We start from the raw sequence: 25,511 nt of genomic DNA, 5'->3' as shown, positions 1-25,511 counted from the left end.
TCTATAGTGCCCCCCCCCCCCCCCAACTCCTGGTCTGATGACAGCGGGACTTGTAAACTGCTGGTTTGGTTGACAGCTACGACACCCTCGTTATAGATCAACATTTAAACTCATCCAACTGTTCCCCCCTCTGGCGGGGGGGGGGGGGGGGGTTGGTCTCCCCCTCCAGCGACTGTGTGTGTGTGTGTGTGTGTGTGTGTGTGGGAGGGGGGCGGGGTGAGTGGCTCCCTCCTTGGGAGCGTTGGTTGGTGGGGTCCGTCTCCGGGAGAGCGGGGTCCTCTCCCAGGGAAGGAGAGAGAGAGAGAGAGAGAGAGAGAGAGAGAGAGAGAGAGAGAGAGAGAGAGAGAGAGAGAGAGAGAGAGAGAGAGGAAGTAGAGGGCGAGAGTGTGTGAGAGGTGCGGTAAGAAGAGGAGGAGGAGGAGGAGGAGGAACTTGAAAATGGGGATGGAGGAAGTGGCGAGGGTGTGTGTGTGTGTGTGTGTGTGTGTGTGTGTGTGTGTGTGTGTGTGTGTGTGTGTGTGGGGAGGCCAGCTGATGGCTACCCCACCAGCAGGAGTGTGGCCCGCCAGCCAGCCTGGCTCTGTGTGTCTCTGCTGGGGTGTGTGTGGGGCAGACCCACGCGGCGCCACCATGAGACGAGGGACACAAGTCTGCACGAGTTAATGGTCGGGAAACATTAACAAAATAACTTAGGAGAGCAGAGAGAGAGAGAGAGAGAGAGAGAGAGAGAGAGAGAGAGAGAGAGAGAGAGAGAGAGAGAGAGAGAGAGAGAGATGAGATCAGAAGGAAGCCGGGAAGAAAGGGGACATGACTCAGGGATCTGGAGAAGCTTCATGCTCGACTGAGTTCGATTCCAGTCCCCCTACAGTTGATCCCCCCCCCTCCCCCCGGGTGGGGGCGGGGGGGGGAGGACTGGAGGAACGGGGGAAGAGAGAGAGAGAGAGAGAGAGAGAGAGAGAGAGAGAGAGAGAGAGAGAGAGAGAGAGAGAGAGAGAGAGAGAGAGTAGAGAGAGGTGTGTCCCCAGGCTGCGTTACGTGTTTATAACTTACTTTTTGCCAAGTGTTATTTCTACTGGCAGTGGCTGAGGCAAGAGAGCAGTGTCACCTCATCTCCAGCAGCAACACTCCACCAGGAAAAGTGCAGTAAGCCAGCTTGGAATATAACAGGATAGAGTCTTATTAACACTTACTACACTTGTGATACACTACACTACACTCAGGTAATCAGTTTCTCTCAGTTGATTTAATATATTCCTACGATCTAGAGTGAGAAAAAGTGGTTTACCCAATTTTTGAAGATATTTATCATCTTTGCATCACAAAGGGTTACCAGCAACTTGCTACAATATTCTATGCCTCTTTCTGCCAACAAACCTTTCTTGCGTCAATTATACATCTTTTCATCTTTGACTTCTTATAATATTTGTCCGAGTAACTGTATCATACAATGTTTCAAGAAGATCTTCCTGATTCACTGTCCAAGTTATTCCAAATTTTCCAAACTTGTGAGAACACAGAGAAGCCCACACGTCTTATGAGAGCAGACACAGTTCCCAGAGCTAACTTTAGCCCACACGTCTTTGTACACATTTCAGTCTTTCCTCGTCCTCTTTGTAGCCTGGGAACCAAACTTGGACTGCATCTTCAAGATGAAGGAATGTTACAGAAAATCTAGAATTTATTTCCGGTGTTATAAAGTCGCTGTTTACAGCTATGTCACCAAACCTTCTGTTTGATTGTACACTTCAGTTAGCAGATTACTGAATAAGTGACAACAGTTGTGTTTAGTATTATCACCACAGGGATAACGTACATAAATATGTTCATAATGAATTTATCTTCCATATATCTGACCACCCTACTAATGTGTTAAGATTTGGGAAACACCTCAGTTATGCTCATTTATAACTACTAACGCATCCATGTTTGGATTAATCAACACATTTGCAGATATGAGACCCAGTTCGAGGTCACTACTACCAGGTCACTCATATGAGGGATGGGATGATAGTGATGATGTTAATGGATGAGATGATAGTGATGATGATGTTAAGGGATGGGATGATAGTGATGATGATGTTAAGGGATGGGATGATAGTGATGATGTTAATGGATGAGATGATAGTGATGATGATGTTAATGGATGAGATGATAGTGATGATGATGTTAAGGGATGGGATGATAGTGATGATGATGTTAAGGGCTGGGATGATAGTGGTGATGAAGACTTCGATAATGATGACTGGACGACCTAGTCGACGACAAGGATGCCTGGGATGGACGACCTGGTGGACGACAAGTATGCCTGGGAATGGACGACCGCAGGACCCAAGCTACGAGAGCCTCGCACACGACCCTCAACATTAATTTACATAATTACTTCCTAAACTTGATCACACACTCGACACTTTCACACTGGCTCACACTTCTTAATGCAACAAAAAGTTCAGAACTTCAGTAACTTCAGGACAGTCCAAACTGAAGTTGATTTTCGTTCTTCTGATTCGTTAAATTGCTGATGAAACTTTGTATTTCCAACTGTAATTATTTCTGTTCTTATTCGTTTCTATGATGCACAGTTGTCACCCACACACAATGTTTACCTTTACGCAGTGGGCACCCCCACATACTGGTCACCTCTGCACACTGGACCACACTCACCTGCTGGCCCGAACATGGACCACACGAGGCCACCACTGGATCACACTCACCTGCTGGCCCGAACGTGGACCACACGAGGCCACCACTGGACCACACTCACCTGCCAAGAGAAGAGAAACAAGTCAAGTGTTGTGGTTGTACCCGCTGGGCCAGCTGGCTAACTGGTGTTGTACTGTACACCTCTACCACGGTAGTGCACACAACCTCTTGTTATTAGATCATTATGATCTGACTCATGACAGACAGCTACGACACCTCACCACTCATGACAGACAGCTACGACACCTCACCACTCATGATAGACACGAAAGATACGTGTTCAGTGAGTGAAGATTGTCAGAAGACTCGCTACACACACACACACACACACACACACACACACACACACACACACACACTGCCCGGCCAGCGGCAGTTACCAAGTGACCTGTGTACACCAACACCACCAGTCACTTCCCTCACAGACCATCACCAGCCATGTCCACACAAGACCATAACGAACCAATGGTCAACACACAAGATGAGCGAGGACCATCATGATGTGGTTAATTGGTAGTTAAGTATCATATGAACTGGAAAGATGTTCAACCGATCCAATTCAGATTTTCAAAATCATTAGTTAATACATCAAAATTATTGATAAAAAATAGACCATCAGATCTGTCTCACAGCTAACTGGAACCTGGGATCACGTGGGATCACCTGGGATCAAGTGGGACCCAGTAGTTACTGCCAGCAGGCGCCCCTGCTCACGTAAACATACGCTACGACGCTCACTTAACTGTAATGTTATTTTGGGCCTTTGGTAAATCCAGTATTGGGGTCACTGGTCGTATTAAGAGGCCATATATACACCCACATGTTACACCCTGACCTGACCAGTCTGGGATGACCTTACGCTGCAGCTGTCAAGGCTTCTCATCCTTGACCTGATCCTTGACCTCATCCTTGACCTCATCCTTCTCATTCTTGACCTCATCCTTGACCTCATCCTTCTCCTCATCCTTGACCTCATCCTTGAGAGGAGGTGTGCAAGATGACAAGGTCACTCCCTCATACCTACACCACTTCCTGGATCACGTACATCCCCAGCTGTCCCGGGTCTTGCCTCCCTCCCTCCCTCGTACGTACACACTTCAAAAGTCTTGTGGTCACTCCAGTCTACGGCTCACCACCCGCCTTTATGTGCCGTCCTCAGGGGCGGGTCACAGTCCGTGATGACCTACTCAGCTGAGGGGAAAATCCTGAGTGACCACAGAGCAACAAGACTCAGCTCAAAAGCGGATTTAACTTGAGCATCCTCGCTGGTCCAGGCTCCACCCACGCCCACCCGCCCGCACGCCCACGAGGACCTCAGCGTCGGCGGTTCACTCACTCTGTGTTGCCTCAGCCACAACCTTCATGTGTTGCCTCAGCCATAACCCTGATGTGTTGCCTCAGCCATAACCCGGATGTGTTGCCTCAGCCACAACCCTGATATGTTGCCTCAGCCACAACCCTGATGTGTTGCCTCAGCCATAACCCGGATGTGTTGCCTCAGCCACAACCCTGATATGTTGCCTCAGCCACAACCCTGATGTGTTGCCTCAGCCATAACCCGGATGTGTTGCCTCAGCCATAGCTCTGATGTGTTGTCGCAGCCATAACCCTGATGTGTTGCCTCAGCCATAATCCTGATGTGTTGCCTCAGCCACAACCCTGATGTGTTGCCTCAGCTACAACCCTGATGTGTTGCCTCAGCCATAACACTGATGTGTTACCTCAGCCATAACCCTGATGTGTTACCTCAGCCATACCCCTGATGTGTTGCCTCAGCCACAACCCTGATGTGTTACCTCAGCCACAACCCTGATGTGTTACCTCAGCCACAACTCTGGTGTGTTCTGTGTTTCCTGAAGCTGAGATAACTGGCAACATTCACATACAAAACATTATGAGTGAACCTGTATGTACGATGTACACACAGCTCAGTGTAACGCTGCCTCTCCATGCAGAGAGAGAGAGAGAGAGAGAGAGAGAGAGAGAGAGAGAGAGAGAGAGAGAGAGAGAGAGAGAGAGTATAATAGTAAACATGACGACATCACACATTCATGTGTGTGTGTGTGTGTGTGTGTGTGTGTGTGTGGTACATATACACAAGGTTATGTGACGGGACGACACCAGTGTAACACTATGTTGCCCCGCAACACACAACTCGTCACCCCTCACAACACAGTCAGGTGTGGAGTCAGTGTTGTGGTCACGTCGTGTTTTGGGAAGTGTTGCAGCGGGCCACCACCTGACCGTGTTCTGAGAAGATCCTCGTACGAAATGAATATTCTTTTCCAAGAAGATCTGACTCAACCTTAGTAAGGAATATTGTCTTCTGGGAATATCTGGTACGTGTGAGCCAGGACAATGTTGTGTGGCCGGCAGTGTGAACACCTTACGCTGCCGTGCGTCACGTGCACCCTGAGCGAGACGGACGCACGCACGGACGCACGCACGGACGCACGGACTTCTCCTCCTCCTCCTCCTCCTCCTCTTCCTCGTGCTCCTCCTCCTCCTTCTTCTCCTCCTCCTCCTCCTCCTCTTCCTCGTGCTCCTCCTCCTCCTTCTTCTCCTCCTCCTCCTCCTCCTCCTCTTCCTCGTGCTCCTCCTCCTCCTTCTTCTTCTTCTCCTCCTCCTCCTCCTCCTCGTGCTCCTCCTCCTCCTCCTCCTCCTCCTCCTGCTCCTCCTCGGAGACGTAAGGCCGGCCCCGCCCATGTTCCCCACACCCCACAAATGATGGCTGTTTGATCAGGATGAACCACGACAAGGATGACTTTCCCACGTTTTACAACATTTAGTTCACCCTTACCTCCACTATCACCGGCTCTGTCTTCATAACATCCGATGAATTCTCAACTCCTGGAAACACACGACTGGAGGGACCAGATCCTTGGCCAAGTTCTCAACATGAACGTCAGAGAACATGGGTCAAGGGAAGAACAGATAACACAAGACCTGATGGTCCATGACCAGGTTATCTGCTGGAGGACAGTACATGGGAAGGACAGATAACACAAGACCTGATGGTCCATGACCAGGTTATCTGCTGGAGGACAGTACATGGGAAGGACAGATAACACAAGACCTGATGGTCCATGACCAGGTTATCTACTGGAGGACAGTACATGGGAAGGACAGATAACACAAGACCTGATGGTCCATGACCAGGTTATCTGCTGGAGGACAGTACATGGGAAGGACAGATAACACAAGACCTGATGGTCCATGACCAGGTTATCTGCTGGAGGACAGTACATGGGAAGGACAGATAACACAAGACCTGATGGTCCATGACCAGGTTATCTGCTGGAGGACAGTACATGGGAAGGACAGATAACACAAGACCTGATGGTCCATGACCAGGTTATCTGCTGGAGGACAGTACATGGGAAGGACAGATAACACAAGACCTGATGGTCCATGACCAGGTTATCTGCTGGAGGACAGTACATGGGAAGGACAGATAACACAAGACCTGATGGTCCATGACCAGGTTATCTGCTGGAGGACAGTACATGGGAAGGACAGATAACACAAGACCTGATGGTCCATGACCAGGTTATCTGCTGGAGGACAGTACATGGGAAGGACAGATAACACAAGACCTGATGGTCCATGACCAGGTTATCTACTGGTAGTAACACGACGTTAAAGCCACCACTACAGATGGAGACAATACACAGTGAAGCAGAGGGCAATTCTCCCCACCCACCACCACTCACTTCAACACGACAATGGACGGACCGACCAGAGAGGAAGGAGCACTATAGTCTGGGGAGAGTATACTGCCGTGGAAATTCTAGGGGAAAGTGTGTAGGGTATTAAGTTCCTTATTCTGAAAACATTAGGCATCTCCAGGAAGGAGGTGAAAGGGTAAAACTGTTGAATGTTTAGACAATTAAGTTTAGAAATTGTTTTTCCTTCTAAAATTCCACAGTTTATTTGATCAAGAAAAGATGACATCATAACGGTCAAGCCTGGTGCGGCCGGGCAGTACACAGCAACTGTGGGAAGCAGGAACCACACGTGTGCCGCACGTGCGTGTATGGCTCGGAGAAAAGGGACACGTGCAGCGCACGAGAGCAGAGGCGAAGAAGAGCACAACATTACGGTGAGGGAAGAGGCGAGGTTGTGACACACGTGAACCTTGAACCATTAACGAAACGGAAGGTTTGTGACTCCACCTGCGCTACACAGCTGGATGATGGACCATGCCAGATATGCATGTGTGCAGCACGTCACACACACACACACACACACACACACACACACACACACACACGGGTGAGAAAGCCCTTACAGACATGGAGGAACTGCTCACAAAACAAAACATTACGGTTCGTACAGAAGATTCGCAGCTTTTGAGAAATGTGTCATATATCGTTACCTGCAGGAGGCAGTGGAGGATATGGTTAGGTTCAACCAGTTCCTGGTTGACAGAGATGAAGTGTGATGTTTTGAGATGAACTGAAGGAAACGATATAGGTAGAAGGGGCGTGTTGACGGTGGTGAATGTCTCTGTCTCCATACTGAGGTGCTCTCCAGGACGAAGGTGAGGTAGGTATGTTGAGAGAGAGAGAGAGAGAGAGAGAGAGAGAGAGAGAGAGAGAGAGAGAGAGAGAGAGAGAGAGAGAGAGAGAGAGAAAGAGAGAGAATCAGAAGTGAGTCAGGTAAGGGAAGGCTGTTCAAGTGTGTAAAAAAAAAAGCATAATTTTCAGCGTCATAGTAAATTGACCACTGACAGATCCGATCATTTACCGAGCACAAGAAAATGTTGGCAAGTCCTGACGAACACCACCGGTGAGAGGATAAGAGAGATGAGCTGGGAGAAACTGGACTTCCAACACATACTGCTATGGCTCGACTACTGAGGAAGTTGGGTATTAGGAAACACACTTGTACCACATCCTGGCTAATGATCTGGATGTGGTGAGGACGTGGAGGGAACATTCACCCAAATCTCTGTGGGAGAGAAGGAGGAGGAGGACCAGTGGAGGATGTGATATGCGCACTGCACGAGGAAGGTCAGGATTGTGTGGGGAGGGAGGGGGGGTAGAGTGGTAGAGATGGGCTGGACCACGAACACAGGTCAACCTCCACAAACACAGGTCAACCTCCACAAACACAGGTCAACCTCCACAAACACAGGTCAACCTCCACAAACACAGGTCAACCTCCACAAACACAGGTCAACCTCAACAAACACAGGTCAACCTCCACAAACACAGGTCAACCTCCACAAACACAGGTCAACCTCCACAAACACAGGTCAAACACACATTCACTCTTATGTTATTCGTCTGTTGTGGGCAAGAGAGAGACGTTAATTTCAGAATATATTCAATATATTTCTTCATAAATACGAAACAATAAAAAAAAAATATATCAACACATTTTTCATTTTTGTATTCCAGGAAAGTGCGTTTGTGTGAGTGTGGTGATGCCACGTGTACCGTGCTGGTGGTGGTGGGGCAAATGTAGGGTGTAATGTGCAGGTGGATGTGGCACCACCGCCTCACATCAAAGAACTCTTACAATATAAATATGATGAAAATATTGAAGCTGGGCCCCCCCTTCTCTCTCTCTCTCTCTCTCTCTCTCTCTCTCTCTCTCTCTCTCTCTCTCTCTCTCTCTCTCTCTCTCTGTGGTTGTGTGTGTGTGTGTGTGTGTGTGTGTGTGTGTGTGTGTGTGTGTGTGTGTGTGTGTGTGGTGTGTGTGTGTGTGGTGTGTGTGGTGTGTGTGTGTGGTGTGTGTGGTGTGTGTGGTGTGTGTGTGTGTGTGTGTGTGTGGTGTGTGGTGTGTGTGTGTGTGGTGTGTGTGTGTGTGTGTGTGTGGTGTGTGTGGTGTGTGTGGTGTGTGTGTGTGGTGTGTGTGTGTGTGTGTATATGTGTGTGGTGTGTGTGTGTGTGTGTGTGTGTGTGTGTGTGGTGTGTGTGGTGTGTGTGGTGTGTGTGTGTGGTGTGTGTGTGTGTGTGTGTGTGGTGTGTGTGGTGTGTGTGTGGTGTGTGTGTGTGGTGTGTGTGTGTGTGTGTGTGTGTGTGTGTGTGTGTGTGTGTGTGGTGTGTGTGTGTGTGTGTATATGTGTGTGGTGTGTGTGTGTGTGTGTATATGTGTGTGGTGTGTGTGTGTGTGTGTGTATATGTGTGTGGTGTGTGTGTGTGTGTGTGGTGTGTGTGTGTGTGTGTGTGTGTGTGTGTGTGGTTATCTACCACCAGTACAGGAGGGGCGGCCCGTTCTACTATGTTATGATATCATACCTTCATCATTCTACAACATACAACATCATGTACCACGCTTGTATTGGCTCACGTGAATGTTTGGGTCTGTTCAACATACAACATGCCTCCATGCGACATCTTCACTACATTCCATCATGTCTTACCAATTATTCCTTCTTCTCTCCATCCTAACTTCCATCATGACTCCATCTAGGTCTACACCATCTGCAGCGTCACACTCATGATGGAAGGTTGTAGTTATGATGTGTGACCCTCTTCTCTCCCTCCCCAGCTGGTCGCATCTCCTCTCCCTCCCCAGCTGGTCGCATCTCCTCTCCCTCCCCAGCTGGTCACATCTCCTCTCCCTCCCCAGCTGGTCACATCTCTCCCTCCCCAGCTGGTCACATCTCCTCTCCCTCCCCAGCTGGTCGTATCTCCTCTCCCTCCCCAGCTGGTCGCATCTCCTCTCCCTCCCCAGCTGGTCGCATCTCCTCTCCCTCCCCAGCTGGTCACATCTCCTCTCCTTCCCCAGCTGGGGACATCTCTCCCTCCCCAGCTGGTCACATCAGTACCAGCTGATGATGATCTCTCCCTGACACACCACACACACACACACACACACACACACACACACCACACGTTTACCTGTTCCTCTCCAGTCTGAGCCCCCAGGCCATCAGCTGGGGTGCGAGAGCCTCTCTGGGGGAGATCTTATCGTCTCCCCATTATCCCCGGCTCACTCTAAGCTCCCCCACTCACCACCCTCTCTCTCTATTTTCTCCGTGGCAGATAAAAATTCCTAATTCCTTCTACTTGCTGGAGCTGTGCGTGGACTGATCTCGACAGTGAGGCTGGCGTAGCCTGGGGGAGAGAGAGAGAGAGAGAGAGAGAGAGAGAGAGAGAGAGAGAGAGAGAGAGAGAGAGAGAGAGAGAGAGAGAGGTTGGCACCCCCACACCCCGTCTGCCATGCCCTCCGTATCACATGATCTGTGGCCTCATCTGGAGCTGATGTGACCTGATGTGACCCACATCACATCACAAGGATTCCGGGAGCTGTGTGTCTCTTGGTCATGTATGTACCTCCTCCTGGGTGTGGTTTGACGAGTTACCCTTCCTGGTTGGCTTGGTATCTGTTTACGTCTGATGTATGATGTTTATATTTCCATATTGGGAGACCTGTGTACATTCCATGTTGAGATAACTTTATTGTTGATAGAATTTGTCTGTAGTTCCCTTACTTGTCCAAATAATGAGTTTATGATACGCTTGTTGCCAGACTTGAACGCATCACACCTCCATTCGGTTACTCACTTGTTTACCAAATGGCGTCCTACCTACGTCTCTTTGTTGTGTATCAACTGAGTGTTACATTTTTCTCTTGTGTCTCCCCTGATAATGTGATTATTACACGAAAGTGCACTTGGGAACTTATCGTGTTTCATTTTACCCGGGGACTCATAGGAATATATATATATATATATATATATATATATATATATATATATATATATATATATATATATATATATATATATATATATATTATACTTCGTCCCCGTCTCCCGCGTTAGCGAGGTAGCGCAAGGAGCGCTAAAGAAACGAAAGAATAGTCTAACCCACCCACTTACACATGTATATACATACACGTCCACACACGCACATATACATACCTAAACATTTCAACGTAAACATATATATACGTACATACACAGACATTTACATATATACACATGTACATAATTCATACTTGCTGTCTTTATTCATTCCGTCGCCATCCCGCCACACATGAAATGACAACCCCCCCCCCCCCCCCCCCCCCCCCCCCCCCCCCGGCATGTGCCAGAGGTCGCGCTACGAGAAGACAACAAAGGCCACATTCGTTCACACTTAGTCTCTAGCTGTCAGGTATAATGCACCGAAACCATAGCTCCCTTTCCACATCAGGCCCCACACAACTTTCCATGGTTTACCCCAGACGCTTCACATGCCCAGGTTCAATCCATTGACAGCACGTCGACACCGGTATACCACATCGTTCCAATTCACTCTATTCCTTGCACGCCTTTCACCCTCCTGCATGTTCAGGCCCCGATCGCTCAAAATCTTTTTCACTCCATCCTTCCCCCTCCAATATGGTTAAACCAAACCATTTCAAAACACCCTCTTCTGCTCTTTCAACCACACTCTTTTCATTACCACACATCTCTCTTATCCTTTCATTACTTACTCGATCAAACCACCTCACACCACATATTGTACTCAAACATCTCATTTCCAACACATCCACCCTCCTCCGCACAACTCTATAGCCCACGCCTCGCAACCATATAACACTGTTGGAACCACTATTCCTTCACACATACCCATTTTTGGTCTCAGATAATGTTCTCGCCTTCCACACATTTTTCAACTCTCCCAGAACTTTCGCCCCCACCCCCACACTGGGACTCACTTTCGCTTCCATGGTTCCATTTGCTGCCAAATCCACTCCCAGATATCTAAAACACTTCACTTCCTCTAGTTTTTCTCCATTCAAACTTAACTCCCAACTAACTTGTCCCTCAACCTTAATGTACCTAATAACCTTGCTCTTATTCACATTTACTCTCAGCTTTCTTCTTTCACACACTTTACCAAACTCAGTCACCAGTTTCTGTGGTTTCTTACCCGAATCAGCCACCAGCGCTGTATCATCAGCGAACAACTGACTGACTCACTTCCCAAGCTCTCTCATCCACAACACTCTGCATACTTGCCACTCTTTCCAAAACTCTTGCATTCACCTCCCTAACAACCCCATCCACAAACAAATTAAACAACCATGGAGACATCACACACCCCTGCCGCAAACCTACATTCACTGAGAACCAATCACTTTCCTCTTCCTACACGTACACATGCCTTACATCCTCGATAAAAACTTTTCACTGCTTCTAACAACTTGCCTCCCACACTAAATATTTTCTAATACCTTTCACAGAGCATCTTTATCAACTCCGTCATATGCCTTCTCCAGATCCATAAATGCTACATACAAATCCATTTGCTTTTCTAAGTATTTCTCACATACATTCTTCACAGCAAACACCTGATCCACACATCCTCTCCCACTTCTGAAACCACACTGCTCTTCCCCAATCTGATGCTCTTTACATGCCTTCACCCTCTCAATCAATACCCTCCCATATAATTTACCAGGAATACTCAACAAACTTATACCTCTGTAATTTGAGCACTCACTCTTATCCCCTTTGCCTTTGTACAATGGCACTATGCACGCATTCCGCCAATCCTCAGGCACCTCACCATGAGTCATACATACATTAAATAACCTTACCAACCAGTCAATAATACAGTCACCCCCCTTTTTTTAATAAATTCCACGAGAGAGAGAGAGAGAGAGAGAGAGAGAGAGAGAGAGAGAGAGAGAGAGAGAGAGAGAGAGAGAGAGAGAGAGAGAGAGAGGTACATGTGGTAACGACTCATCATTAGTTTGGGATTGTCAGTAAACAGAAGGGTGGCCTGCTATGAATGGCGGCCATCATGATCAGTGGTACACAAAGGTGCAGTGATGCTGTCGCTCCTCATGACCAGCCGCACCACACTACACCCTCACCACACTACACCCTCACCACACTACACCCTCACCACACTACCACACTACACCCTCACCACACTACACCCTCACCACACTACACCCTCACCACACTACCACACTACACCCTCACCACACTACACCCTCACCACACTACCACACTACACCCTCACCACACTACACCCTCACCACACTACACCCTCACCACACTACCACACTACACCCTCACCACACTACACCCTCACCACACTACACCCTCACCACACTACACCCACACCATACTACACCCTCACCACACTACACCCTCACCACACTACACCCTCACCACACTACACCCTCACCACACTACACCCTCACCACACTACCACACTACACCCTCACCACACTACACCCTCACCACACTACACCCTCACCACACTACACCCTCACCACACTACCACACTACACCCTCACCACACTACACCCTCACCATACTACACCCTCACCACACTACCACACTACACCCTCACCATACTACCACACTACACCCTCACCACACTACCACACTACACCCTCACCACACTACACCCTCACCACACTACACCCTCACCACACTACACCCTCACCACACTACCACACTACACCCTCACCACACTACCACACTACACCCTCACCACACTACCACACTACACCCTCACCACACTACCACACTACAGCCTCACCACACTACACCCTCACCACACTACCACACTACACCCTCACTACACTACACCCTCACCACACTACCACACTACACCCTCACCACACTACACCCTCACCATACTACCACACTACACCCTCACCACACTACCACACTATAGCCTCACCACACTACACCCTCACCACACTACCACACTACAGCCTCACCACACTACATCCTCACCACACTACCACACTACACCCTCATACAATTGGTCTGGCTCAGGTGTATCTATGTATAATTCCAGCAAGCTGTTATTGTTAGCTTTATATTTAGAGTTCAGTGTTGCTTCTATATTTACACATGTATGTGAACAATGGGCTTGTGACGTAGGATAACAGCTCGTTAACATGACTTCTAAATGTTGTTTGATGCTGCAAAATGTAACCTAATGACAGTTTTTCATAAATAAATCAACTGAGCAATAACTTGATGTAGGAAAAGTGACGATAGACAAATAGTTAAGGACACAATTAGGAAAGTAACTACAAGTGATGATCCACCTGTCTGTACCACAGTAGCTCTGTGGTGCACTCATGGCTTCCTTGTCTGTACCACAGTGGCTCTGTGGTGCACTCATGGCTTCCTTGTCTGTACCACAGTAGCTCTGTGGTGCAATCATGGCTTCCTTGTCTGTACCACAGTAGCTCTGTGGTGCACTCATGGCTTCCTTGTCTGTACCACAGTAGCTCTGTGGTGCACTCATGGCTTCCTTGTCTGTACCACAGTAGCTCTGTGGTGCAATCATGGCTTCCTTGTCTGTACCACAGTAGCTCTGTGGTGCACTCATGGCTTCCTTGTCTGTACCACAGTAGCTCTGTGGTGCACTCATGGCTTCCTTGTCTGTACCACAGTGGCTCTGTGGTGCACTCATGGCTTCCTTGTCTGTACCACAGTGGCTCTGTGGTGCAATCATGGCTTCCTTGTCTGTACCACAGTAGCTTTGTGGTGCAATCATGGCTTCCTTGTCTGTACCACAGTGGCTCTGTGGTGCACTCATGGCTTCCTTGTCTGTACCACAGTAGCTTTGTGGTGCACTCATGGCTTCCTTGTCTGTACCACAGTGGCTCTGTGGTGCAATCATGGCTTCCTTGTCTGTACCACAGTGGCTCTGTGGTGCACTCATGGCTTCCTTGTCTGTACCACAGTGGCTCTGTGGTGCACTCATGGCTTCCTTGTCTGTACCACAGTAGCTCTGTGGTGCACTCATGGCTTCCTTGTCTGTACCACAGTGGCTCTGTGGTGCACTCATGGCTTCCTTGTCTGTACCACAGTAGCTCTGTGGTGCACTCATGGCTTCCGGGTCCTTGCCTCACCACACGTACTGTGTACGGGTCCTTGCCTCACCACACGAAGTGGCCGGGTCCTTGCCTCACCACAAGTACTGTGTACGGGTCCTTGCCTCACCACACGTAGTGGCCGGGTCCTTGCCTCACCACACGTAGTGGCCGGGTCCTTGCCTCACCACACGTAGTGGCCGGGTCCTTGCCTCACCACACGTAGTGGCCGGGTCCTTGCCTCACCACACGTACTGTGTACGGGTCCTTGCCTCACCACACGTAGTGGCCGGGTCCTTGCCTCACCACACGTAGTGGCCGGGTCCTTGCCTCACCACACGTACTGTGTACGGGTCCTTGCCTCACCACACGTAGTGGCCGGGTCCTTGCCTCACCACACGTACTGTGTACGGGTCCTTGCCTCACCACACGTAGTGGCCGGGTCCTTGCCTCACCACACATACTGGAGCCATACCATGTCTTTCCTTCGTCTAGGCCTCCCTCAGCATTCCATCACCAGGTTAACAATGCAGCGCCACACAGCCTCACCTCCTGTCTCCCTCATCCCTCCTTCCTCCCTCATGACTGACCCGAACACATCGTAAATTCCTCCAGCCTCGCCCTCCTCTACCCTCCCTCCTTCCCTCCATCATCATGGTCTACCCTCCCTCCCTCCTCATGGTCAACCTGACCCACACTCCTCACCTACTGTATTGTCACCTTCTCTCCCATCACACCTATACCTGTATGGCAACGCCTCTCCCAGGCCTGGCAACTCCTGCCTCAGCCACATGGTGAACCCTGCCTCAGCCACATGGTGAACCTTGCCTCAGCCACCTGGTGAACCCTGCCTCAGCCACCTGGTGAACCCTGCCTCAGCCACCTGGTGAACCTTGCCTCAGCCACCTGGTGAACCCTGCCTCACGTTATATTCTACCATCATATGAAGAATATATCCAAGTCGTATATCTTGAGCCTCCTCCTACATCATGTAAAGATGATTCATGAACTGGTAAGGTCTTCATCCCCGACCTTTGACCTGACCTTTGTACTCCAGCAATCTCCTTCTCCACGACCCCTCATGTCTCCTGCATCATGTCTTCATGCCTGACCTTTGACCTAACCTTTGTACGTTATGATCTATTGATAAAAATCTGGAAAAAAATGAACAAATACAATTGTGTGTTCACGAGGAAGTGTCTGGCCAGTACTGTCTACTGTCATCCAGAAGGACAGAGACATGGGACAGTGACGTGACCAGTGTAACACCATGGGACAGTAACGTGACCAGTGTAACATCATGGGACAGTGACGTGACCAGTGTAACATCATGGGACAGTAACGTGACCAGTGTAACATCATGGGACAGTGACGTGACCAGTGTAACATCATGGGACAGTAACGTGACCAGTGTAACATCATGGGACAGTGACGTGACCAGTGTAACATCATGGGACAGTGACGTGATCATCCTAAGCTAAACTCATTTCTTAACATATTATTATAAATAATAACGAAATATTATCGTTAAATTATGAGCCGATATTACAGTAATCATGAACAGTGTTTGCACGTAGGATAACTGAAGGTAAGATAATTCATTAGTTATAATCCTGTATGATAATTATGATCCTCAAGTGACGAAAGATGTTATATACTCACACCTGCACATAACATCTCTTCACGTACAACATCATGGCAGGTGTTGTAGCCACATGTATGGACTACAGAAGGAAGAATACATCACTAACTCATCCTACAGTTTTGCTTAAGACCTCAAACTGCTCACTCAACATGCATCAAACAAGATGGAAAACTAAAATGAAGCCAGAGATGAGCAACAGAGCTCAATCCGTCGACCACAAATGATTATTAAGAAGCAAGAGGAGACACCAGGAGTTGTACCAGAGGTATACAATGTAAACATTTCGACATCATAATATACAAAACTTCTTCACATTACACTGAGCCTCAACACTCAGACGTGAAGTAAGCACACAGAGAGGTAGATGGAGGAGGTTCGCCAGCCTCAGGTGGTGGGGCAAAATATTGTTTGTTATGAAGTTGTAGAACAGTGGAATAAGGCACCACAAGATGACGTCAGTGTGGAAACTACCATCAACTCAACATCAACTTCTGATGAATAACTTCCTCCATCATCGGTAAACAGATGAATAACTTCCTCCATCATCGGTAAACAGATGAATAACTTCCTCCATCATCAGTAAACAAATAAATAACTTCCTCCATCATCAATAAACAAATGAATAACTTCCTCCATCGTCAGTAAACAAGTATGTGTCAGTGCAAAACATAATTCATTGTTTACAAACGCCACTCATTTCTTTTTTCTTTCCATTTCAGAGCCGAGTCTGCTCGTGAGGGGTGCCCACTCTGAGCAGAGGAGGACATTTTTCCCCTCCCACTCTCCCATACAATGTCCTCGGCACTATATCCACTCCATACTACATGGTCTTCCACCTCCGTTTTACTCCTGCCGGCTGTTGAGCCAGAGGGAGCGGTGGGTGGGAGGATGTTGAGCCAGAGGGAGCGGAGGGTGGGAGGATGTTGAGCCAGAGGGAGCGGTGGGTGGGAGGATGTTGAGCCAGAGGGAGCGGTGGGTGGGAGGATGTTGAGCCAGAGGGAGCGGAGGGTGGGAGGATGTTGAGCCAGAGGGAGCGGTGGGTGGGAGGATGTTGAGCCAGAGGGAGCGGTGGGTGGGAGGATGTTGAGCCAGAGGGAGCGGTGGGTGGGAGGATGTTGAGCCAGAGGGAGCGGTGGGTGGGAGGATGTTGAGCCAGAGGGAGCGGTGGGTGGGAGGATGTTGAGCCAGAGGGAGCGGTGGGTGGTATGATGTGTCCTGCTTCACTGTTGTCTGTCTCTACCACTAGTACGATGATGAACTCCAGTCACAACTACTGTGTTCCAGCAGACCATCTCATGAACTACCAGGTCCCCACCCAGCCCACCCCAGGTGGGTCACTCCCAGCCCACCACGTGACCCAGGTCCCCACCCACTACAACCAGAACTGATGTTGTTGTTGTTGTTGTTGTAGGGGAGCAGGAGTTATTGTTCACAACAATTTCTATTGTTGTTATGGTGGTGTGTTGGGGGTGTGTTGTGGTGGGGTGTGGGTGGGGTGGTGTTGTGGTGGGGTGTGGGTGGGGTGGTGTTGTGGTGGGGTGTGGGTGGGGTGGTGTTGTGGTGGGGTGTGGGTGGGGGTGTGTTGTGGTGGGGTGTGGGTGGGGGTGTGTTGTGGTGGGGTGTGGGTGGGGGTGTGTTGTGGTGGGGTGTGGGTGGGGGTGGTGTTGTGGTGGGGTGTGGGTGGGGGTGGTGTTGTGGTGGGGTGTGGGTTGGTGTTGTGGAGAGGTTGTAACTGTCACAGATGTTGTCACGGGGGGGGGGGGGGGGGAGAGGACAGGGGTTATAGCGACATGCAGGTGGTCATGCAGAGTATAGGGTTGGCGTGGGTCATGTGTTCATGACTGGCGCATGAGGGCGTGACACCCTACCCCCCCCCCCCCGCGCCCCCCTACATGAATGACACACACACCCCCCCCCCAGCCGTCTGTCCCCTCCTCCTTCCTCCAAGGTCACCAGGATGGAGGTCAGGTCAAGGGTCACTCAGCAAGGTGTATATACATCACGTCATAAGGGCGTGTGTGCCACACCTGGGACATGTCTAGCGTCCTAGCGTCCTGAGACATGTATTGTGTCTACCGTCCTGAGACATGTATTGTGTCTACCGTCCTGAGACATGTATTGTGTCTACCGTCCTGGGACATGTATTGTGTCTACCGTCCTGGGACATGTATTGTGTCTACCGTCCTGGGACATGTATTGTGTCTACCGTCCTGAGACATGTATTGTGTCTACCGTCCTGAGACATGTATTGTGTCTACCGTCCTGGGACATGTATTGTGTCTACCGTCCTGAGACATGTATTGTGTCTACCGTCCTGGGACATGTATTGTGTCTACCGTCCTGGGACATGTATTGTGTCTACCGTCCTGGGACATGTATTGTGTCTATAATAATAATAATAATAATAATAATAATAATAATAATAATAATAATAATAATAATAATAATATTAATAATGATAATGATATCAATAATAATAATAATAATAATAATAATGATAATAATAATAATAATGATAATATCAACGGCAGATTTAAGGTGAGTGGGAGAGTCACGTATGTATGAGTCACGTATGTATGAGTCATGTATGTATGAGTCACGTATGTATGAGTCACGTTTCCTGGTCTGGTCTACATGATTCTGGTCGAAAACTCGACCCGTCCAGCGCACCATCCTGCCATCTTATCATAATGTTGTGTACAGCTAACTCTCCTGCTCATATACCTCCTCTCTGGCTATAGATCATGTTTCTATCATTCTATTTTCCATGATTCTGCGTCTTGTCCTCTCCCACCCCTATCCTGTCCTCTCCTATATTGTCCTCTCCAGCGACTCATCTCAGTCCTCTCCCAGCCTGGAGCGGGCAAGGTATATATATGGTCGTACGCCATAAGTTTCTCTTCCTACAGCACTGGCTGGCTGGCTCGTATGTTCTGTGGCCTCAAAAAAAAAACACGTCATTTTTCTCTTCTCAGAAGAGTGAGGTGAGGGAGGCCAACCGGAGGACGGAGGGTCTCGTCACCCAACCCCTCCTCCCTCATGTCTCGCCCCCCCACACCCCACACCCCACAGTCCTCCTCCATCGTGTCTCACCCCTCACCCACACCCCACAGTCTTCCTCAACTCCCACACTTTCTGTAACGCTCACACTTCAGGTCAGACTCCACGTCTCGAGGTCCATGTGAGCGACTCCCTACATCTCTCACGTGTGTGTGTGTGGATGAAGCTGATATGTCATGTTCCCCCGCGTCTCAAGACCATGTGACAACTACACTAGTGTGTGTGTGTGTGTGTGTGTGTGTGTGTGTGTGTGTGTGTATCCCCCCTCCTCCTCCCCCTCCCCCTCCCCCCCACCTAACACCCTCCACAGTGGGGGGTTCCGTAAGGTTCTCTCCTACCACTTTACCTGTGGATTCCACTGTGTATATCAACCCCACCTTTTCCCTCCTCCTCACTTGACCCCAGACCTGCACATGTCTACACTCGACGCTGTGCAATACACTAGGAGGAGGGAGTACACCCCTCGCTACATTAGCAATTGTAGTTTGGACCATGACTCTCTCTCAGTCTCTCACTCTTTTCCATCACTAAATGTCGTAACACAAGTCATCAACTGTGCAGGCAAGTAGGCCGGACGTAAACATAGCCCTGCCTCCCTCCTTGCTGGTACTGACACACACACACACACACACACACACACACACACACCACACACACATGAACATCACACAATGTTTCCCACGTTGTCTGGGGGTCGTCCTGATGACCCATGTCCACAGCCACCCCCTTACGTAGCAGGGTCAGGCAGGCGCTAAGATGCAGGACTCACCGCCCACAGACAGGACTCGGTCTTCATCCATCTCTCCCTCAGCTACACCCAGGCCCTCCTGATTCATCCATCCTTACCGTCTCTCTGTAACACAGGTAACATTTCTGCCAGTCTTCCCGTGAGTCGCCCACTGTGTCAACCTACCCCCACACCCCCACAACTGGCTCCTGCTACCCACAGTTTAGGTACAGACCAGCCTTACACACATGACGCCTTCTGCACTCCTCCTCCCTTGTGTGCCTCTCTCCCTTCTTCCACCCTACCCTCTTCCTTGTAACCTCCCACCCTATCCTCTCCCTGTAACCTCCCACCCTATCCTCTCCCTGTAACCTCCCACCCTACCCTCTCCCTGTAACCCCTTCCCACTCTACCCTCTCCCTGTAACCTCCACTCCTCCTGTAACCTCCCCCTACTCTCGTAATACCTCCCTGTAACCTCCCACCCTACCTCTCCCTGTAACCTCCCACCCTATCCTCTCCCTGTAACCCCTTCCCACTCTACCCTCTCCCTGTAACCTCCCATCCTATCCTCTCCCTGTAACCCCTTCCCACTCTACCCTCTCCCTGTAACCTTGCCTCATCCAACACGTATGCATAATTACCCAGCAACTATCATTAATGTCTCTCACATTCTTTCTCTTAAAACATATAATTTTTTTCTCCTTTGTTTCCGACATGGCGACCATTAGCATATATTTTCCCAGTGTCACTTTCGCCTACAAAGTACCCTAGATCTTTCATTGATAAATCCCTTAAGTTAGCAAAGAAATCATTTTATCGAGTTGAACCCAAACCTCCCTTGATACCAAGAATCTTTTAGTTCTCCCTTTAAGTAATGATTTTACTTTACTTCCCATGTTGCTTAAATCCTTTAATGCAGATGTTGCCTTCAGCAACAACAATACTATAAAGAATATCTTAATCAGAAACTCACCAGAAAATTCTCCTGGATGCATCTATAAAGTGCCATGTAGAAATTGACATAAGTTTTATGTTGGTCAGACTGGCAAGGATCTTTCTCTTAGACTTAAGCAACATAAATATACCATAAGAACAGGACAAGAATCAAGTGCCTTGTTTAATCACGTTAAAAACTATAATCATTGTATTGACAGGAGTAATGCCATCTCAATTATTAACTCTAACTCCAGTACCACGGGAAATATCATTGAATCTTCTATCATTAAACACACACAGAATTATAACAATATTAGTGAAGGTCTATACAAATTGGATAGCTTCATTGTTGATAAGATTTGTAAACAATTCACCTTGTCCACATAATAAGTTTATGATACGCTCGTTGTCTGTCTTGGACAATCACTTGTTTACCAAATGGCGTCGTAGCTACGTCTCTTCGTTGTATATCAACTGACCGTTATATCAACAGTCAGTTGATATGCATCGAAGAGACGAAACTAGGACGCCATTTGGTAAACATGCTACTGTCCAAGACAGACAACGAGCGTTCATAAACTTATCATTTTACAAATTCTATCAACAATAAAGTTATCTAATTTGTATTGACCATCACTAATATCAAGATTATAATTCTTTGTGTATCTAGGAATAGAAGATTCAATGATATTTCTCGTGGTAACAGAGTCAGAGTTAATAACTGAGATGACATTACTCCTGTCAATACAATGACCATAGTTTTTAACGTGATTAAACAAGGCATTTGAGTCTTGTCCCATTCTTACACTGCATTTATGTTGCTTAGTCTAACAGAAAGATCCTTACCAGTCTGCCCAGCATAAAATTTATCACAATTTCCACATGGCACTTTACAGATGCATCCAAGAGAATTTTCAGGTGAATTCCTGATTAAGATATTGTTTATAGTATCATTGTTGCTGAAGGCAATATTTACATTAAAGGATTTAAGCAACATGGGAAGTAAAGTAAAATTATTATTAAAAGGGAGAACTAAAAGATTCTTGGTGTCAATGGGAGGTTTGGGCTCAACTCTATAAAGTTATTTCTTTGCTAACTAAAGGGATTTATCAATGAAAGATCTAGGGTACTTTAACTTAGATCCAATAGAATATATCTTCTCAAACTCATCAATAAACTCTGGACTGCAAATACGTAATGCCCTAACAAATATAGAATGAAATGATGATAATTTAACTCTGTCATGTTGAGATGAGTAATAATGGATATATGAGCATACATTGGTAGGTTTTCTGTATATGCTAAACTTAAACTTGTTTCCTTGCCTATGGATCATGTAATCTAAAAATGATAGCATACCATTATTTTCATTTTCTACAGTAAATTTGATAGAAGGTACTAAATTGTTAAGTAAGGGGAGAAATATTTGTAAATTTTCATTTGTTGGCCAAACACAAAGAACATCATTTACATACCTAAACCAAATTGCATTAGAAGGTAAGATATCCTTTAGCAATTTTGTTTAAAAAATATTCCATATAAAGATTACTTAGTACAGGTGAAAGAGGGTTACCCATTGCCATACCAAATTTTTAAGCATAATAATCTCCACTGAATTGAAATACAAAGTCTTTTATAAACAACTCTGTCAGTTCACTGAAAAGAGACTTTGAAACAGGTAAATGAATATCATCCAAAACATCAAATAAGTATTCTAAAAGGTCATCAACTGGAACTTTTGTGAAAAGTGATTAAACATCAAAGCTAACAAGTTTGAAATCAAAATTAACATTGATATTATTAAGCTTGTTAACTAAATCTACATTGTTCATGATATTAGAATTTGATATCTTACCCACTATAGGGCTTAATAAAGAAACTAACTATTTTGACAATTTGTATGTGATGGAGGTTACTGAACTCGTTATAGGTCATGGAAAATTTTGTTTATGTGTTTTGATAAGTCCATACATATATGGCAATGAAGGGGACAAAGATGACAAACTTTTGATAAGAGAACCATTACCTTTCAACAACTTCATTTCTTTACTGAAATGGGAATTAACTGCTTCTAGGGGATTTTTACTGAGTCTAGAATATGTTGTGTTATCATTTAAAAGATCATTCATTTTAGATAAATAGTTACTTTTGTCTAAAATCACAAGTGTTAGCCTTATCTGCTTTAGTAATATGTATATCCTTGTCTTTTTTGAAGGTGTTAATAGCTCTTTAAATCTTTTAGGGCAATTAAGTTCCACTGGTTTTGGCAAACTGGCATATACTAAACCCTTACAGATATTAATTTCATTATTAGTTAAATCACTGTATTCCTCTACATTACAAACAGACTTTGTGACATCAACACAGCTGAATTAAGTTTTGTGTGTTCTAACAGGGAAGAATTATAATCTTAATATTAGTGATGGTTTATAAAGATTAGATCACTTTATTGTTGATAAAATTTTTTAAAATGATAAGTTTATGATACGCTCTTTGTCTGCCTTGGACAATCACATGTTTACCAAATGGCGTCCTAGCTTCGTCTCTTCGATGTATATCAACTGACTGTTATATTTCTCTCTTGTGTCTCCCACGATGACGTGATTATTACACGAAAGTGCACTTGGGAACTTATCGTGTTTCATTTCCCCCGTGGACTCACAGGAATATATATATATATATATATAATATATCGTTACTTAGCATCCTATGGTGTGTGGAAGGTGAAGGGAACATAAATATGTCATAGTAAACTGCTGGCAGGCTGGTAAAGCCTTCGCCTCGCTTCTGGGAGGCCCCAGGTTCGAATCTTAAGCCAAGTGGTATTCGTATAGACATGAGACAATATGAACTGCTCTTGTTCATCAGGTCTCACCCCTCCCCAGCCTCCTCCTCCTCCTCACTTCGCATGACTAATGACCCAGTGACCTCCCGTCAGCGCCCCTGGCCTAGGTCAAGATGCCCTTTGACCTACCAGGGTCTGGGTAAGTCAGCCTTGCTCGCCCACCGGGTCAGCCCAGGTTAGAATACTGACTGAGGTGGTGTGGTGTGTGGTGTGTGATCTTCGTGAATATCGTACGGTCGGCGGCAGTGAATATCGGCACTGCCCTTGTACTTGCACGACCGAGGAGGGAGGGACAGTGCCCTAGTCTCAGCAGGGGGGGGAAGTGCCCTTGTTCCAATGCCACTGCTCCAGCAGGAGAGGTGGGGTAGGGGGGAGAGGGGTAGTATGACCACAGGTGGTGTGCCGTGAGCCAGGTGGTGCGGGTGATGGTGTGGGCCACCTGGACGTACAGGGACAAGGGCATCTTCCTCTCATATCCTGAGGTGATAACAATATTCCTCTTACCTCCCTGTATGATAACAATATTCCTCATCTGCGTGGGAGGGCATCAGTACCTGGGATTATTCTGTGGGTAATGAGGGAAACTGGCCATCGTACCAACCATGTACTGTATTGTACTAGTGGCTGGTGTGGTGAGGTGGGCAACTGGTGGGATGCATGTGTGGTGAGGTGGGCAGCTGGTGGGATGCATGTGTGGTGAGGTGGGCAGCTAGTGGGATGTATGTGTGGTGAGGTGGGCAGCTAGTGGGATGTAAGTGTGTGGTGAGGTGGGCAGCTAGTGGGATGCATGTGTGGTGAGGTGGGCAGCTGGTGGGATGTATGTGTGGTGAGGTGGGCAGCTGGTGGGATGTCTGATCACTACTTGTTAAGGTGAGGGTAAAGTCTGTAGAGGTTTCCAGAAGAGTGATCGTGTTGTGGGTGGGAACATAATGACACATGTGAGTGGTCTTAGTAAAGACGATTGTATGTAGAGATACCAGGAGAGATTGTGTGGATAAAGGCAAAGGTGAAAGTGAATGACATCAAGGGAGTGGATGTGCAATGACATGTACTCAGGGAAGAAGGGATGAGATGTGCGAGGGAAGTGTGTGTGGCATAGGGAAAGTGACAGGTGGGCAGGTGAGAAAAGGTTGTGAAAGGCAGGATGACAAAGTAAGGTTGTTAGTGAAAGAGGAAAGAGAAGTGTACGAGCGTTAATTGCAAGGAAGGAGTGCAAGTGATTGGGAGACTTACAAGAGAAAGTGGAAGGAGGTCAGGAGGTAGGTGCAAGGTATGAAAGAGCAAAGAAGAGTTGGGGTGAGCTAGTATAAGTAAACTTCAGGGAAAATACGAAAATGTTTTTGAAGAATGTTAATAGTTTAAGAAAAACAAGAAAACAAATTGGACCAGCGGTCAAGAGGGCAAATGGGAAATTGGTAACAGGCAAAAATGAGATTAAGAGACAGAGTATTTTGAAGAACTGTTGAGTGTGTCTGATGACAGTGGCAGATGTAGGGTGTTTGGTTCGGGAATGTATGCGGAGAGATGGGGGTCATGTACAAGTGGTTTGAAAGAAGAGAAGTGTGGCAAGGCGGCCGGAATGGACGGCATTGCACTTGAAATTCTCAAGAAAGGGGGTAACTGTTTCGCTGAATACATAGTTACGATACTGAGTGTATGTATGGGTCATGGTGCCGTGCCTAAGAATTAGCAGAATGCATGTATAGTGCCAAGTGCCACTGTATAAAGGAAAGGAGGATAAAAGTGACTTTTCAAATTACAGAGGTATGAGTTTGTTGAGTATACTTGTTAAGTTGT

General features: G+C 47.4%; 1 protein-coding gene across 3 annotated transcripts in view; it reads right to left on the bottom strand.

Annotated features, from left to right (window-relative positions):
• LOC139765712 (disintegrin and metalloproteinase domain-containing protein 10-like) overlaps positions 1-25,511 on the bottom strand; it is a 310,501-nt gene that overhangs the window by 136,925 nt on the left and 148,065 nt on the right. The window lies entirely within an intron of this gene.

The sequence above is a fragment of the Panulirus ornatus genome, chromosome 55, assembly GCF_036320965.1.
Source record: "Panulirus ornatus isolate Po-2019 chromosome 55, ASM3632096v1, whole genome shotgun sequence".
Classification (NCBI taxonomy): domain Eukaryota; kingdom Metazoa; phylum Arthropoda; class Malacostraca; order Decapoda; family Palinuridae; genus Panulirus; species Panulirus ornatus.
The sequence above is the reverse complement of the archived record's forward strand: the minus strand, read 5'-3'. Positions and strand labels throughout refer to the sequence as shown.